The following is a 17,704-nucleotide window of genomic DNA, read 5'->3' as shown; positions in this document are numbered from 1 at the left end:
GGATTGCTAGCTGTCACCAAAAGCTAGGAAAAGTTAAGGAGGCATTCTTCCCTAGAGCCTCCAGAGGGAGCATAGCCCTGGGAACACCTTGATTTCAGACTTCTAGCCTCCAGAACTCTGAGACAATAACTTTATCTTGTTTTAAGTCAGCCAGTTTTGGTGCCTTGTTAATGACAGCCCTGAGAAACTAATACATATCCCTACATTTAGGGAGAAAAATGCCCATATATTTGTGTTGCAGAAGAAAATAGCTTTAACAATTTAACTTATTCAATATGGACTTACATGGAAACATAGAAGCACTGCATGAAATTGCTAAATTAGACCATCAAAAATCCTGGCCCTGAGAGTCATTGATTCTGTGTGAGTTCATATTTATTTAATGTCATATTTCAACTTCCTGCCCCATCTAAAATTGAGATGATAGATTCTTAGGACTTAGAAAGCTCATTATATTCTTCCTTGCTCAGAAATCTACACTAATTGCCTGTAAAGTGGAAATTATTGTTATCAAAGCAGTGACGTGAAGTTTCTCAACACATGATTCATAAAAATGACACAATTATTCATATCTGTATGTTATTTGCAATCTAAGGATATTGTGTCTGAGGCTGTAGATAAATTTTTCCTAAGCATTTTAATTTATAACATATATGTTCTTAGTGTTCTATTAATCTATTACATGTAGTTATGCTGATTCATGCCTTATCAACAAACATTAATTTACGTAGAAATGACAGCATAAAAAAAGATAAAACAAATCTTATATTCTAGGCCAGAATTAAGGTCTACTCCCTATTTCAGTAACTGTAGCTTAGACAGAGGGAAATAATTCTAGAAGAATTTGGAAAGAGAAATGTAATTGTAGTCATTGTGGTTAAAAGGGCATTCATTGTATAATTAAAAATTCCAAAGTACACTGGGAAGGCAGAATGCCACACTACTTGGTGCCTAAAATAACACATTATTATAAAGTAGAGCAATTTCATTTTTAGAACATGAGAAATCCAAGACTATGAAACGTTTGCTTTCTGAGATTTGTCTGAGCCTTAACTTCAAGAACATGCAGTGAAGGCGTAAACTTTGTTATTAAATAGAGAACTCTGCCCTCCCTGAGCCAAACATCCAAATATACTTAATTTTGGCCCTAAATAGATGTCTCACCTTTAGTATTTAGGTCTGCAAGCGCCAGGCCTCACAATGAAGGAAACTAGAATAGTCACAATCTCAGTGTGCATGTTCTCCAGACGGTCATCCACTAATCAAGATTATGTTTTATTCCAGGTTCACCACTGATTTTCTGTGGCAGTTTTGGATAAGTTACTGTTCTCTAAAACTCATCACAATTATTATTGGGGGTTAATGGAACCAGGAAGCCAGTTGAAGGAAGGACAATGCTTATTTCTTAATAGAAATCACTTACTAATTTTCTAGCCTAGCAATCGGTGAACTACAGCCCATGGGACAAATCCAGCCCAACACCTGCTTCTGCAAATAAACTTTTATAGGAACAGCCACTCCTGTTCTTTTATATGTTGCCTATGGCTGCTTTTCCCCTGAAGATTTGAGTGGTAAAAAAGACCACATAGCCCACAGATCCTAAAATATGTACTTCTTACTTGGCCACCTTAAAGGAAAAGTTTGCTGACCTCTCTGTAAGCCCTTGCTACTTAAAGTGCAGTCCTCAGACCAGCAGCATCTGCATCAGCTGGGAACTCAGTAGAAATGCAGACACTCAGGTCCCACCCACAGCTTCTGAATCAGAATCTGCCTTTTCACAAGATCCCTATGTAATTCACATGCACAGTAAACATCGAGGAGTGTTAGCCTAGGTTGTCAAGGCCAGGAGTCAGCAAATTTTCCTATACAGGGCCAGATAGTAAATATTTTAACCTTTTTGAAAATATGTCTCTGTTGCAACTATTCAACTCGGCCTTGGAAGCTGGAAAATTACCACAGACAATACATAAATAGATGGGTATGGTTCTATCTCAATAAAACTATTTATGGTCACTCAAATTTGAATCTCATGTAATTTTCACATCACAAAGTGTTATTAGTCTTTTATTTTTTTCAATCATTTAAAAATGTAATGATTTCAATCATTTCTTAGCTGACCTGCCACACAAAAACAGGCAGCAGGCTGGATTTGGCCCACAAGCCATAGTTTGCAGACTTCTAGTCTAGGATACTGCCTCATCACTTACTGCCACATCATTGTTTGGCCAACACTCTGCCTCCCTTTTCACTCTCCCCAAGACCCTAAACACCTAGTTTATATTTTCTTTTCTCTTTTCTTTTCTTTCTCTCTCTTTTTTTTTTTTTTTTTTTTTTTAGAGACATGGTCTCTGTCTGTCACCCAGGCTGAAGAGCCATGGCGTGATCATAGTTCACGGCAGCCTTAAACTCCTGGGCTAAGCAATACTCCCGATTCAGCCTTCTGAGTAACTAGGACAATAGGTGCATGCCACCACACCTGGCTAATTTTTAAATTTTTATTGTTTGTACATACAAGATCTTGCTGTGTTCTCCAGGCTGGCCTTGAACTCCTGGGGCTCAAGCGATTTCCTGCCTCAGCCACCCAAAGTGCTGGCATTACAGGTGTGAAAGACTGCCCTGGGCTAGTTTACATTTTCTAGCACCTGTGACTTTAGATCAGTTACTAATTACTTATCTGATCTATCCTAGAATATGTTTCTGTTCCTCCTGTATAATTTCTAACTTGTAATAAAGTTTCTGTCAAATGATGTGATGGTGTACTCGTATTTTTCATTGGCAGAATAAAAACATAGAGACTACTAGGAGGATAGATATATTCTGTGTATATATAATGTACATATTATATATATCTTTTTGGGGCTCAGAAACAGATACCCTACAATATGGTGCTTGGACTTGCTTTGACTTGATGAATTGAAGAAGAAACCCCAAGGTTTCTCTAACCTATTCCCCCTCACCCCTCCTGGCTCTCGATCCTCTGTGTCTCCCAAAGCACGGGATGAAGTTGTTCTCTGAAGTTCCTTATCTGCTTAAAATTTGGACCTGCCAAAGAAGAAAATGATTATCTCTGGTTCCTTCCTTGACCTTTCATTAACTGAACTCATACCACAGAAAAAAAGACTGAAGTCTGTCAAAAACCTGGACAGGCTTTTGTTACATAAGTTTGTTTGCACCATGGGCCCAGCAGAATTTGTCCCAGCATTGTATGTTCTTCAAGCCCATTGACCCCTCCCCAAAACCATTTATTATCCCTCTAAATCATCCACAGTTCCCACCTCCTTTTCCCCTGAGAAGTAGGGTATATAAGCGTTTGTACCCCATTGGGACATTGTGTAATCACTCTGAGATTCTCCCCGTGTACACGTTAATAAATTTGTAAGTTTTTTCTCCAATTAACGTGTCTTTTGTGAGTTGAATTTTCAGTGAACCTTCAGAGAGCAAACAGGAAACTTTCCCTTCTTCCCTAAAATCTCATATACATGTATTTTGGTCAGCAAACCTATCTGTATATACACATACCTGGTTCTGAAGGAATGGGAAACTAACCACAATTAAGAACTCTTTTGGCCCCAAATTCAAACCAACCATATTAACTGTTTCTAAATATGTAGGCAGGGTTCAAGTCTCTTCAATTGATATACAAACTTTTTGATATACAGAGCTTATGAATAGATCAGTATTAGAAAAGAAATTTAGTTCATAGAAACCTTTATGTTCAAACTTTATCAAAGCTAACCTTAGAGACACAAAATGAAGACTTGTCATTAACAATGGGTAGATGAAAGGACTTTCTTGAATTAATACAACATTAATAATTTAGGTTAGCCAATTTAAGAAACATGAAAGTACCCAAGATTTTTCAGAAGTGCACTTTATATAAACTATATATATATACAATCTTATGGGAAATATATATAATCTTATAGGAACTATATGCAATCTTATAGGAAACATATATATGTTCCTATATGTTTCTTATATATTGTGTATATATATGTGTCATATATAATCTTATATATAATCTTATGGGAAACATATGTAGGCATATATACATTTCCTATGTATTCTGTATACATATCTGAAAGAATGTGTGCATGTATATATACATACAATCTTATATTGCATGTGTATATGTGAATAATATATGTACACAATATGTATTTTTAAAGTTTTTATTCTAAATGGATTTGTTAGAATAGGTTCTGACTCCTGGTCTAAGTTGCGGCCATCTCTCTCTCTTTCTGTATATATATATATTTTCTTTTTTTTTTTTACTTGAGTAAAAATGAAAATGAGTTTATTTTATCTTTCTGTCATCATCCAATTTTCTCTATTCTTTCCAGGATAATTTATTCTTAGGATACAAGCCTGAAGTAAAGTCCTACGTACTTAGTTTGACAAATCTTTTTTCTTTATTTTTTGTGACAGGGTGTCACTCTGCCACCCAGGCTGGAGTGCAGTGGCAGCTCTTTCACCCTGAAGATTTGAGTAGTAAAAAGAACCACAAGAGGTTTAATGGACTCCTAATTCCACATGGCTGGGGAGGCCTTATGATCATAGCAGAAAGTGAAGGAGGAGCAAGGACATGTCTAACATGGCAGCAGGCAAGAGAGCATGTGCAGGAGAGCTGCCCTTTTTAAAACCATCAGATCTTGTGAGGCTTATTCACTATCAGGAGAACAGCACGAGGAAAGCCCCGCCACCATGATCCAATTATCTCTCATTGTGTCCCTCCCACAACATGTGGGGATTATGGAAGCTACAGTTCAAGATGAGATTTGGGTGGGGACACAGCCAAACCATACCAAGGCAAATGCATAGTATATATAGAGTTCAGTGCTATCCACAGTTTTGGGCACCCAGTGGGCATCTTGGAATGCAGATGCTCTGGAGATAAGGGGGGACTCCTGTACAATTTTGTCTCGTATATAGATTCATGAATTCATCACCTCAGTGAAGATACTAAACATTTTCATCACCTCAAGGATCCTTCATGTTTCCCTTTTATAATCAAATCTTCCTCCCTTCAGCTTCCTGGTTGTTATCACTAACCAATATCATCCAACAATCTGAATACATCTGGTCCTGGACTTTTTTGTGGTAATTTTTTTTATTGCCATTTCAGTATCACTGCTTGTTAGTGGTCCGTTCAGGGTTTCTAATTCGTTCTGATTTAAGCTAGGAGTGCTGTATCTTTCCAGGAATTTATGAATCTCCTGTAGGTTTTCTGGTTCATGTGCATAAAGGTGTTCATAGTAACCTTGAATAATCTTTTGTATTTCTGTGGTGTCAGTTGTGATATCTCCCATTTCGTTTTTAATTGTGCTTATTTGGATCTTCTCTCTTCTTTTCTTCGTCAATTCTGCTAATGGTCTATCAATTTTATTTCTCTTTTCAAAGAACCAGTTTTTTGTTTCATTTATATCTTGTGGTTTTTTTGTTTGTTTGTTTCAATTTCATTTAGTTCTGCTCTGATCTTGGTTATTTCCTTCCTTCTTATGTGTTTGGGTTTGATTTGTTCTTGTTTCTCTAGTTCCTTGAGGTGTGACCTTAGATTGTCTATTTGTGCTCTTTTAGACTTTTTGATGTAGGCATTTAAGGCTATGAACTTTCCTTTTAGCACTACCTTTGCTGTATCCCAGAGGTTTTGATAGGTTGTGTCACTATTATCATTCACTTTGAATAATTTTTTAATTTCCGTTTTGATTTTGTTGTTGACCCAAATATCATTCAGAAGCAGGTTATTTAATTTCCATGTATTTGCATGGGTTTGAAGGTTCCCTTTGGAGTCGATTTCCAGTTTTATTCCACTGTGGTCTGAGAGAGTGCTTCACATAATTTCAATTGTCTTAAATTTATTGAGACTTGTTTTGTGGCCTATTATATAGTCTATCTTGGAGAAAGTTTCATGCGCTGATGAATAGAATGCATAATCTGTGGTTGTTGGGTAGAATGCTCTATAAATATCTGTTAAGTCCATTTGTTCAAGGGTATAGTTTAAACCCATTGTTTCTTTTTTGACTTTCTGTTAAGAGATCTTCCTGCCTCAGCCTCCAGAGTAGTTAGGATTATAGGAGTGCACTAGCATGCCTGGCTTTTCTGAGAGGAGTTTTATTTTATTTTATTTTATTTTTTGTCATGAGATGTAGAATATTGTTAAATACTTTACATTTATTTCTTGAGAAGATTATATGGATTTACTTTTATTCTGCTAATATGGTTAGAATTACATGAATTGATTTTGAAATGTTAAATCAGCCCTGTTCCCTGGAATAAGCACTGCTTGGTCATAGAGTATTATCGTTTTTGTATATTGCTAAATTCGATTTGTTAGTATTTTATTAACAATTTTTGCATCCATGTTCATGAGACATGTCGCTTTATAATTTTCTTTTCCTGCAATATCTTTGACTGGTTTTGATACCAAGATAATACTGGTCTAATAACATGAGTTGAAAAGTCCTTTTTCCCCTATTTTCTGAAAGGTCTCATGTAGAATTGGTATTATTTTTTCCCTAATTGTTTGATAAAGTCCTTTGCTGAATCTGTCTGTGGTTGTATTTGTGGGAACATTTTAATTACAAATTCAATTTTTTAATAGATATGAGCTTATTGGAGCTATTTCTCTTTGAGTCACTTTTGTTAATTTCTGTCCTTCAAGAAATTGGCCATTTAATGCAAATTATCAAATTTATTGGCAAAAAGTTCTGATTATATTCTTTTATTATCCTTTTAATGTTGGTAGGATTTCTGGTGATCCCTTCTTTTATTCCTGATATTGATAATTTATGTGTATTTTGTCCTTGATCAGTCTAGCTAGTGATTGATCAATTTAATGGATTTTTTTAAAAAAAGAAACAGCTTTTATTTTCATTCACTTTATGCCTTCCAATTTATAGTTTTCTTTAGTTATTTTTATTATTCCCTTCTTTTAATATGCTTTGTTATATTTTATTTTTCTTCTCTAGTCTTCTTTTTTCATTTTAATTGTAAGGATAGGTCACTGATCTTTCCTAATATAAGAAGTTGAACTATAATTTTTCCTGAGAGCACTGAGTTAGCTGAATCTAACGCATTTTTATATGCACTTTTATTTTCATTCAGTTCAAAACACTTTGTAATTTCCTTTTTGATTTCTTCTTTGATCTGCTGATTATATAGAAGTATGTTATTTATTTTCCAAGTCTTTGGAATTTTCAAATATCTTTCTCTTATTCATTTATTTAATTTAGTATGATTAGAGGATATATGCTGTTTAATCTCGATCCTTTTAAATTGGGTATTTGTTTTATGGTCTGGCATATGGTCTATCTTGGTAAATACTGAATATATGTGTGAGATGAATGTGTGTTCTGCTGTTGTTAGGTGAAGTGTTCAATAACTGCGAGTTAGGTTGGATTAGAAGACAGTGTTGTTTAAGTCCTCTATAGTCCTATTGATTTTTTTTCTACTGGTTCTATCAGTTACTAGAAGAGAAATGCTGAAATCTCCAACTATAATTGTGAATTTGTCCATTTTTCTTTTGTCTACATTTGTTTATTGAAACCGAATCTTGAAGCTCTGTTATTAGGTGAACATACACACATTTAGGAGAGTTTCTCTTCATCCATCGATCCTTTTACCTTTATGAAGTTTTGTTTTAGTCTCTAGCAATACTCCTTTACCTTAAAATCTGTTTGGTTTGACACTAACATGAGCATTCCAGCAATGGTTCTTGTTTACAGGAGAATATTTTCCATTTATAGGTTTAACCTACTTTTGTCTTCATGTTTAAATTACACAAATTACTAAATAACATATAATTGGGTTTTGTTTTTATATTCAATCTGAAAATATTAATACCTTTCTATGATCTGGAGTTTTTAGACCACACTGAGCTAATGAATCGTTAGTATGGTTAGGTTAGTTTACCGTCTCACTTTCTATTTTTCCCACTTGCTTTGTTGTTCTAGTTTTCTTTTTCCTCTTTTCCTGCCTTTTCTCAGACTAAAATTTTTTCATAATTCCATATTATCTGCACTATTCTTTATTAGGTCGACAATGTTTTTCTTTTTTAAGTGATTGCTTTAGGATTTATAATATGTGTACATGTTTAAATTATCACAATCTACTTTTAATTAGAATTATTTTAATTTATATATAATATATAAATTCAAAAATATAATTTCATTTTCTCCTCTCATTCCTTGTGTTACAATTTTCTTACAATTTATATCTACATATGTTTAAAAACACAATATAGTACTATCTTTTTTTTCAGATGCAATGAATCCTATGGTAAGTGTAGATTTAATTTTTTAAGAAACTGCCAAACTGTTATACAAAGTAGATGTAACATTTTGCATTCCCACTGGCAATATATGAGGGTTCCAGTTTCTCTACATCTTTGTCAACACTTTGAATTGTCAGCCTTTCAATTTAGGACATTTTAATGTGTGTACAGCAGTATTTTGTATTTTCCTAATGACAAATGATGTTGAGTATTTTTTATGAGCTTGTTAGCCATTTATACACCTTAAGAAATGTCCAAATCTTTTGCTTATTTCTTAACTGGGTTCTTGGTTTTCTTAATGAGTTATAAGAGTTCTTTATGCTACATACATTTATATATACACATGTACATGTACATATATATATTCTTTGTCAGACACATGTTTTGCAAATATTTTTCCCATTCTGTAGCTTTCTTTTTCATTTTCTTAACAGTATTTTTTTGCAAGTAAAAGTTTTAACTTTGAAGTCCAATTCGTAAATTTTTTAATTTGTGGTTTATGATTATGTCTTATCCAAAAATCTTTGCCTAGGCCAAGGTCATAAATATTTTCTCCTACGTTTTCTTCTGAAAAGTTTTATAGGTTTAGTTTCTATGTTTAGGTCTATAATCTATTTTGAATTTTTTTCTGTGTATGGTTTAATGAAAGGACCTAGATTCATTTTTCCTATACAGATATCCAGTTATTTCAGCATAATTTACTGAAAAGACTGTCATTTCTCCATCTAATTTTTACACCATTCTTGAAAATCAATTGACTGCGTGTAATTGTTGTCCTATTTCTGGACTGTCATTGCTGTTCCATTAATCTAAATGTCTATTCTTTGCTACTATTGTACTGCCTTGATTACTATAGCTTTATAAACCTTGAAATCATATCGCGTAAATCCTCCAGGTTTTTATTTTAAAAATTGTTTAGAGATTCTAGATCCTTTGAATTTCCATGTAAATTATTCAGTAAATTTGTCAATTTTAATTGCATTCATTTTTGGAAGGCATTTTATATGCCTTCCATAGATATGGAAACATAAGTTGACACCTTCTTTGGTCAGCATTTTAGAGAGCTAAACCTATTGTCTTTGAACTTGCATAATTTCTGACAAGCAATCTGATGTGATTTTTGTCTTTGTTTCTCTGGATGCTGTGTCTTTGTTCTCTTGCTATTTTTAAGACTCCCTTTTTAACAGTTTTTCAGCAGCTTGATTCTAATGAAACTTGGCAAGGTTTTATTTATGCTTATTTTACTTGGACTTTATTTTGCCTTTTCTATCTGTGAATTTACAGTTTTTTAAATCAAAATTTGGGGAAATTTTGGCCATTTCTTTTTAAAATATTTATTCTGTTTCTTTCCTTCTTCTGGAATTGCAATTGTACATACATTAAGACACTTGTTATTTTCTCACGGGTCAAGAGAGATGAATCTTTTTCAGTCTTTATTTCTCTGTGCTGCATTTTGGATACTTTTATCACTATGTCTTTATGTGCCATGATACTGCCTTCCATGGTGTCTAAGTATGCTGTTTATCCCATGCAGCAAATTTTTCATTTAAAAAATTGTTTCATTTTTGTCATTAGTATTTCCATTTGGTCTTTTTTATGTTTTCCATTTCTGTCCTCATTTTATTCAGGGTTTTATATATATATATATGATGCTATATATATATTCAGATACATATATAGCAGATAAATAAATATGTGTATATATATCCCATATATATATTTAGTATATATATATAGCTCTATATATGATATTTTAAAAATTTAATTTAATTTAAAAAATTAAATCTATATGACATATATAGAGCTATATATATAGCATCATATACAGATACATATTTTTACATATAGATGTAAAATAAAACGTGATAAAACAATAAAACAAAGTATTAACAGACAAGAACTTTAAAATAGCACAAATCATATATGATTTTTGCCATATTTGTAACTTTGGGTTTATTCTATTGACTGACTTTTCTTCAGCACATGTTTCTCATTTTCCTGCTTCTTCACATATGCAGGATTTTTTTACTGGATATTGTACATTGTAGTTTTACATTTTAGAGTGCTACATTTTGTTATATCTTTTAGTGTGGATCTAGATTACCTTTACTGCAGTCCTCTTTTAGCCTCACTTTTAAGGTGAGGTTCTTCTAGGTTTCTGCTACATGCATCATATATTCATGAAGGTCTCTTCACTTTGGCTTGTGGGAATTCAGATGATTCCCAGACCTTCGTAAGCTCCAGGGATTGTTCAGTTTACAGCTCCTTCATAGTTGTTTCTCTCTCTGAAATTGCTCACATCCAGTGATGTCTTTGTAGACTGACATTCAACCAAAGACTCAATGGAACTCTTATGAAGCTTCCTGGAACAGTTTTCCTGGGTAACTTCTTTCTTCTCGATAATCTGCTCCACAAATCCTAACTGCCTTACCTTCCCCAGATGCCTATTTCTCTCTCCTCAACTCACTGACATCACCGAACTTTGTTTGGATTTATCTTCTCGTGCATGCTGCAATGGAAGTTAACTCCAGGTAGAAAGTCTGGGCAAAGGTACGGCTCAATTCATTTGTTTCTCTTTCCTCAAGGATCACCGTCTCATGCTACCTACTATCAAGTATCATAAAACAGTTATTTCCTCAACTTTATCTAGCTTTCTGGTTGTTTATGGACAAAGGGTGATTATGTATCCCCATTATCTCCTGTGGCCAAACTCTGACATAATTTAGAATGGAGTTTCATTGTAGAAAATCCTGTCATAGGCATGGGCAAAGACTTCATGACTAAAACACAAAAAGCAATGGCAACAAAAGCCAAAATTGGCAAGTGAGATCTAATTAAACTAAAGAGCTTCTGCACAGCAAAAGAAACTATCATCAGAGTGAACAGGCAACCTACAGAATGGAAGAAAATTTTTGCAATCTATCCATCTGACAAAGGGTTGACATCCAGAATCTACAATTAAACAAATTTACAAGAAAAAAACAACCCCATCAAAAAGTGGACAAAAAATATGAACAGACACTTCTCAAAAGAAGACATTTATGTGGCCAACAAATGTATGAAACAAAGTTCATCATCACTGCTCATTAGAGAAATGCAAATCAAAACGACAATGAGATAGCATCTCACGCCAGTCAGAATGGCGATCATTAAAAAGTCAGGAAACAATAGATGCTGGAGAGGATGTGGAGAAATAGGAATGCCTTTACACTATTGGTGGTAGTGTAAATTAGTTCAACCATTGTGGAAGACAGTGTGGTGACTCCTCAAGGATCTAGAACCAGAAATACCATTTGACTCAGCAGCCCCATTACTGGGTATATACCCAAAGGATTATAAATCATTCTACTATAAAGACACATGCACACGTGTGTTTATTGCAGCACTGTTCACAATATCAAAGACTTGGAACCAACCTAAATGCCCATGTGTGGTACATATACATCATGGAATACTATGCAGCCATAAAAAAGGATGATATCATGTCCTTTGTAGGGATATGGATGAAGCTGGAAACCATCATTGTCAGCAAACTAACACAGGAACAGAAAACCAAACACCACATGTTCTCACTCATAAGTGGGAGTTGAACAATGAGAACACATGGACACAGGGAGGGGAACATCACATACCAGGGCCTGTCAGGGGGTAGGGGGCTAGGGGAAGGATAGCATTTGGAGAAATACCTAATGTAGATGATTGGTTGATGGGCGCAGCAAACCACCATGGCACGTGTATACTATGTAACAAACCTGCATGTTCTGCACACGTATCCCAGAACTTAAAGTATAATACAAGAAAAGAAAATCCTGTCATACTTTTGAAATACAGAAATAAAATTTAAATGTACCTTCTGCTGTAAAAATGATAAAAAGCATTTATTATTTGATCTCATATTCTCTGGAGTCCAATTCCTTCTACTAGCCAGAAAAATGAACAAAATTGACCAAGTAAAATTATAATAACTGAGATTGTTTTGATTTTAAAATATTTAGGGGAGGAAATCAGTCAATATAAATTAGTCACAACTGTTTCTCCACCACTACAGAGTCTCTCCTAACTCTCTTTTCTCTATAACTGACATTGGGGTCCCAGTGAGCATGGTAGCAAAGAGAGAGACCTTTGGTCCATGCGCTGTCTTTTGCTGGGATTTTCCCTTCCCTCTCTCATCTTGGATATCCTACACCAGTGCCTTCTGAGGTCTGACTAGTCCGGTCCTGTCCTATGTTTTTGAGGGGTCATCCATGGATGTCTCTGGATCTTGTCGTGCTACCTAGTTCTAAAGTCCCTATAGTGGATTTTGCCTGCTCTACCGATTATCTAAATCTGTGACCCTTGTGGGTGACCCCGCAGCCATCAGCTGATTTTCCTCACCATGACACAGAATGCAGAATTATTTCTAGTGGCCTTGAAACATTTCCTCAGGCATTCCTCTTCTGCCTAGGTGCTACATAGTACCAATACCATTCTAAATACAGGGCTTTGCTAAAGAGTTTACCATATTCCCCCTTCTCTCTCCCAAAGGCACTAGTACCCAATAGATGAGTCAAGTCACTCATACCTATAACTCTCCCATTCTTTTTCTCCAGTTTCTAAATTCTACTTCTCTTAGTGAAAGGGAATTCTCCTTTCTTGTCATAAAGAAACTTCCCCTGCAATATAGTCTCTGTTCTTTTTATGCTTTCGCGTCATGTAAATACAATACTCTAAGACTTGAAAGGACCAAGCCCATACTTTTGAATGTAAAGGGAAATATGGGAGATTTATAAAACACTTTCGTTCTTCAACAAAGAGTGGCTTTATGACTAGAGTCTTGCAATCGATTAAAAAAATGTCAGCCTGGGGACTCAGAGAAGAATAAAAGGCCTGTTTGTTCTGTATCTGCCCTCACCCTGAATCAATACATGCCATTCACCAGGTGATTGACTGATTCAACAAATCAGGCAGCCACTACACACCTAAGGACTAAGGAACAAAAAATAAAGAAAACACTGAGTTAATACTTGAAAAATATTATTTTTTTACCTTTTCTATAGTAAATCTTTGCATGAGGATTGACTTCCATCATATCCTTCTCTTTTCTCCTAGCATCCACATGGCCTAGTTGTAAAAAATAGTAAGATCTAAGATGCATAGATTACGTGAGGTATGTCAGGCACTGCTCTCATTGCTTTAAACTCATTTAATCCCCACAACAATGCAGTATAGATTATCATTACCTTCATTTTACAGAATGGAAAGCTGAGGCCCAGAGAGATTAAGTAACTTGCTTAAGATCACATAGACACTTTATCTTGGTTAAATTAGTGAATCTTTAATCCTCAGAATTTTCAGCTATAAAGTAAGGATAACAATTACAATAATATAAATGAGGTGGTCTGTATAGTATTTCAGCAAAAGCTTCCCAGATCCCGATGGCCTGGGTTCAAATTTTATGTTTCTGAGTTACTGTCTTGTAACCCTGGGTTCCCTGACCTCTCTGTACCTCAGTTGCCTCAACTGTAAAGCAGGAAAGATAATAAGTATATTTTCCTCTGAAGACTATTATGGGGATAAAATAAATAAACATAAGACTTGAACCAAAGCCTAGTACACAGCAAGTAATCAATAAATGTTACTGTTTTCAAAGGCCCACCCTACCTTATCAGAAATCCTGGCACCTTAGCTTATCAGAAATCCTGGCGGCAAGGTGAATTTTGGAATTGGGACTCCTTCACATGTTACACATGGGATAGAGTCCACATGGAATTATGGAATGTTACCCCAGTGAGGTCACAGAAAACACCATGACCAAACATTAAGATGGCTGCTCAAAATGCATGAATATTCATCTAAGTGAGAAAAATAAAGACTAAAAACACCCTCTGGCAGTTCTATTCAGGTTTTGCTACTGAATCAATCATTGCAAAATGTTAGTTTTCAGAGGCTTTTTATTTCAGAATTTCAGATGGGGTATTTTGGGCTGTATTATTTTATATTATGAGAATTAAAGAAGGTGACCTACGTAAGCCAAGCTAAGCACAATGCCTGGCATATAATAAACTTTCTGTAAGTGTGCATTTGCCATTGATTTGGAAATTAATACCATTAGCATTAGTATTATGTTAAACCCATAAAATAGCTATAATTAAAACAGCATCTTCGTAGTTATTCTACATATTCTCCTAGTCATTTCCCCAGATAACTTCCTGTAAAAGTTTTCAGATTTCCTAATTCTATCATATTTTTGGCTGGGCATGAAGTTCATCTATCACCTTTATTTCATTTGCCTTCCTTGGTGACCACCAGTCCCTTATCTGACTCCCCAGCCTTGTCTCTGTGATAAGATCAGTCACAGTCAAGGAAACAGCACAGTCTCATAGTAAAAAGGAAGAAAGAAAGAATATAATGACTGTCATTTATCGCAAATTTGCCCTGGGATCTGTGCTAGATACTTTCCATAATTCTCTCATTTAATTCCCCCCACTACTTACTAAAGCAGGTATTATCACTCTGATTTTACAGATTGAGAAACTGAGACACAGAGAGATTAGATGATTTGCCTAAGGACTTTAGGAAGAAGTCCTTGAAATTGTTGGTGTGTTTTTTTGTCCCTTTCTCTGAGAAAAGATCTTAGTTTATTCACATTTTCTAAAAGATACACACTGTTCCAAGGTTTGAGAACCACTGAGACTACGGATGTTGTAAAAGTACTTGATATTTGTGCAGACAAATGGGTGCTATTGATTCCCAATTCAGGTGGGATTTATTTACAAGTCTCCCCGTCAGACCTAGGCAGTGTAGCTCCTAGGTCACTCAGCAAAGAGAGGGATTAAAAGACATCCCCAACAATAACACTTTGCCTATCAGAACCACAAGCTGCAGCCTTGGCTACTTAGACAACCTTCAGCATTTTCCCCACAACTTCTGTTTCATTCACTCCCTAAATCTCACTGTGTACTCTCTCCAATCTCCTCACCAGATTAAAATCTCCTTTTAAACCAGAGGCCATGTCTAATTCCTCTTTCTCTCCATTCCCAAACTATAATGTTTTACACATTGTGACTTCTTAATATGTTTTTGATGAAACAGAAACTAAAGCTGTATCTCAAGGGATATCTCAGATGGGCATTTCAACCTCAATTGTGTCCTCATTACCCACAATAAGGACACAATTAAAAGACTGAAATTCAGCTAAGGCTCTTACCTTTCTCTGAGCTCCCAGAAAGTGAGGACTCTAAGATTTCTTGTCAAAGAACTGTAAAAGAAAATTTTAAACAGAATAAGTATTTCCTTAGGCTAATATCTGCTTGATTACTCCTATCTACCAGTCTCTGAAATCAAAAAACATACTCTGCTTTTCCTCCAGTCCCGACATGTGTGAGGTTTGTTTGTTTATTGATTCATTTATTTATTTTATTTCTTAGAGACAGAGTTTTGCTCTATCACCAAGCTGGGTGATAGTGGTGTGATCGTGGACTGGAGTGCAGTGGTGCAATTATAGTTCTCTGGGCTGAAGCAATCCTCCTGCCTCAGCCTCCCAAATAGCTAGGATTATAGGTGTACACCACCACCCCCGGCTAATTAAAAAAAAAAAAAATTCTTTTTGTAGAGACGGGGTCTTACTATGTTGACTAGGCTGCATGTGTGAGGTTTAGATGTGTAGAAGTCAGTGGTAGATAGAAACTCTCAAAACCCAAGCCAATTCGAGAATTTTTTTTTGAGATGGAGTTTCACTCTTGTTGCCTAGGCTAAACTGCAATGGCGCAATCCTGGCTCACTCACCACAACCTTCACCTCCTGGGTTCAAGCGATTCTCCTGCCTCAGCCTCTCGAATAGCTGGGATTACAGACATGCACCACCACACTTGGTTAATTTCGTATTTTTAGTAGAGATGGGATTTCTCCGTGTTGGTCAGGCTGGACTCGAACTTCCGACCTCAGGTGATCCGCCGACCTCGGCCTCCCAAAGTGCTGGGATTACAAGCGTGAGCCACAACATCCGGCTGCCAATTTGAAAAATTTTTTAAAATAATAATAATCCACAGACAATCCCCCTCATTTCCGTATTTTCTCATATAGCTTTTCTACGAAGCACACATAAAAATGATAGAATAAAAGCTTAGTTATAATGATATGACTTCATTGCAATCAACTGTGGAACATGGACAATAAAATTATTTAATTTGAGTCTTTCTGTTCTCCAGAAATGATCTTTGTCCCTTTTCTTTCAGTAAGGAGTTTGTTTGCATGGAAGTATGAGTGTTTATAATACACTGGCACTATTCTTTTTGCTTTCTTCAAAGACAATAAACACTCAAATTTATGTTTCCTTATTCATTGAAGTATTTGCTGGAATCTCATGTTCACATGGAGAAATTTAGCGGCAGAAGAAAGTAGAGGGTGGGAAAGTTCAGGAACGTGTCTAACCTGTTTTTAATTAGACCACGACTCACAGATCAATGAAAATAGAAATGTTTCAAAAGATAATTTCTATATAACTGAGAAAATGTCAATTGTCTAGATGGAAAAATATTATGAAATCTTGTGGAGCGGCTGTAGGAAGAGGCAGGGCACTAAAAGAGGTACTCAAGCCTCCCTTTGGTGCTACCACTATTTATGTGCTATTTGATGTGTCAAACCATATGATCTCCTATTGAAAAATGTGAATAAATTTTGCATTTTTAGTTAATAAGCATTGAGAAATAGAAGGTGTTTCTTTGTATTCTTTCTTTTTTCTATTTCTTAAGGTGATATCTATTTACCTCACTACATATTCTGGGTACCACAAAGATAACAGAGATTTCAAAATAGAAAATGTACGCCTAGCCTTAACATTGGCCCATAAAACTCCTCAAATTGCATCTTGTCACTTTTTTTCAAGTGAGTCCATTAAAAAGGTAATATCAATTTAATCATATATAGTTTTTGTTTTTATAATGAAATAGTCCCAAAAATCTGAGAAAATTCTTAGTTTTTTTCTTTATCTGAGAACCCATTCTATAATAACAATACACTGGATCTTAGCCAAAAGGCCGAGAAGCGACCCATAGTAATAATAGACACATACTGACATATTTCTTAATTTCTGAATAAAAAACTGAAACTTGGAATAGTGAAATCAATTTTCTAAAGTTACTCAGTAAAGGACAAACATTTTGGAGAAAAAGAATTTCTTTTCACTTTACATATAATTAATCCAAACTGAATAAGTTAAATAATTTTTTAAAAAATGTAACAAACTTTAGTTTCTGTTTCATCTTGTGTGCAGTAAACATTAAATTCTAATATATTCTCTTTAATTTTTTAAAATAGATAAATCAATGTTAAATATTCAGATTGTTACACACTTCTTGTTTGCATACCAACTTTTAAGTTAAATTTTTATTATGAAGCCAATAAAAAAGAAAAGAGGGAGCATTAACAACAAAAAAAAGTGGCACATTCTAGTTT

The sequence above is a fragment of the Trachypithecus francoisi genome, unplaced genomic scaffold (assembly GCF_009764315.1).
Source record: "Trachypithecus francoisi isolate TF-2019V2 unplaced genomic scaffold, Tfra_2.0 Lachesis_group1, whole genome shotgun sequence".
Classification (NCBI taxonomy): domain Eukaryota; kingdom Metazoa; phylum Chordata; class Mammalia; order Primates; family Cercopithecidae; genus Trachypithecus; species Trachypithecus francoisi.
The sequence above is the reverse complement of the archived record's forward strand: the minus strand, read 5'-3'. Positions refer to the sequence as shown.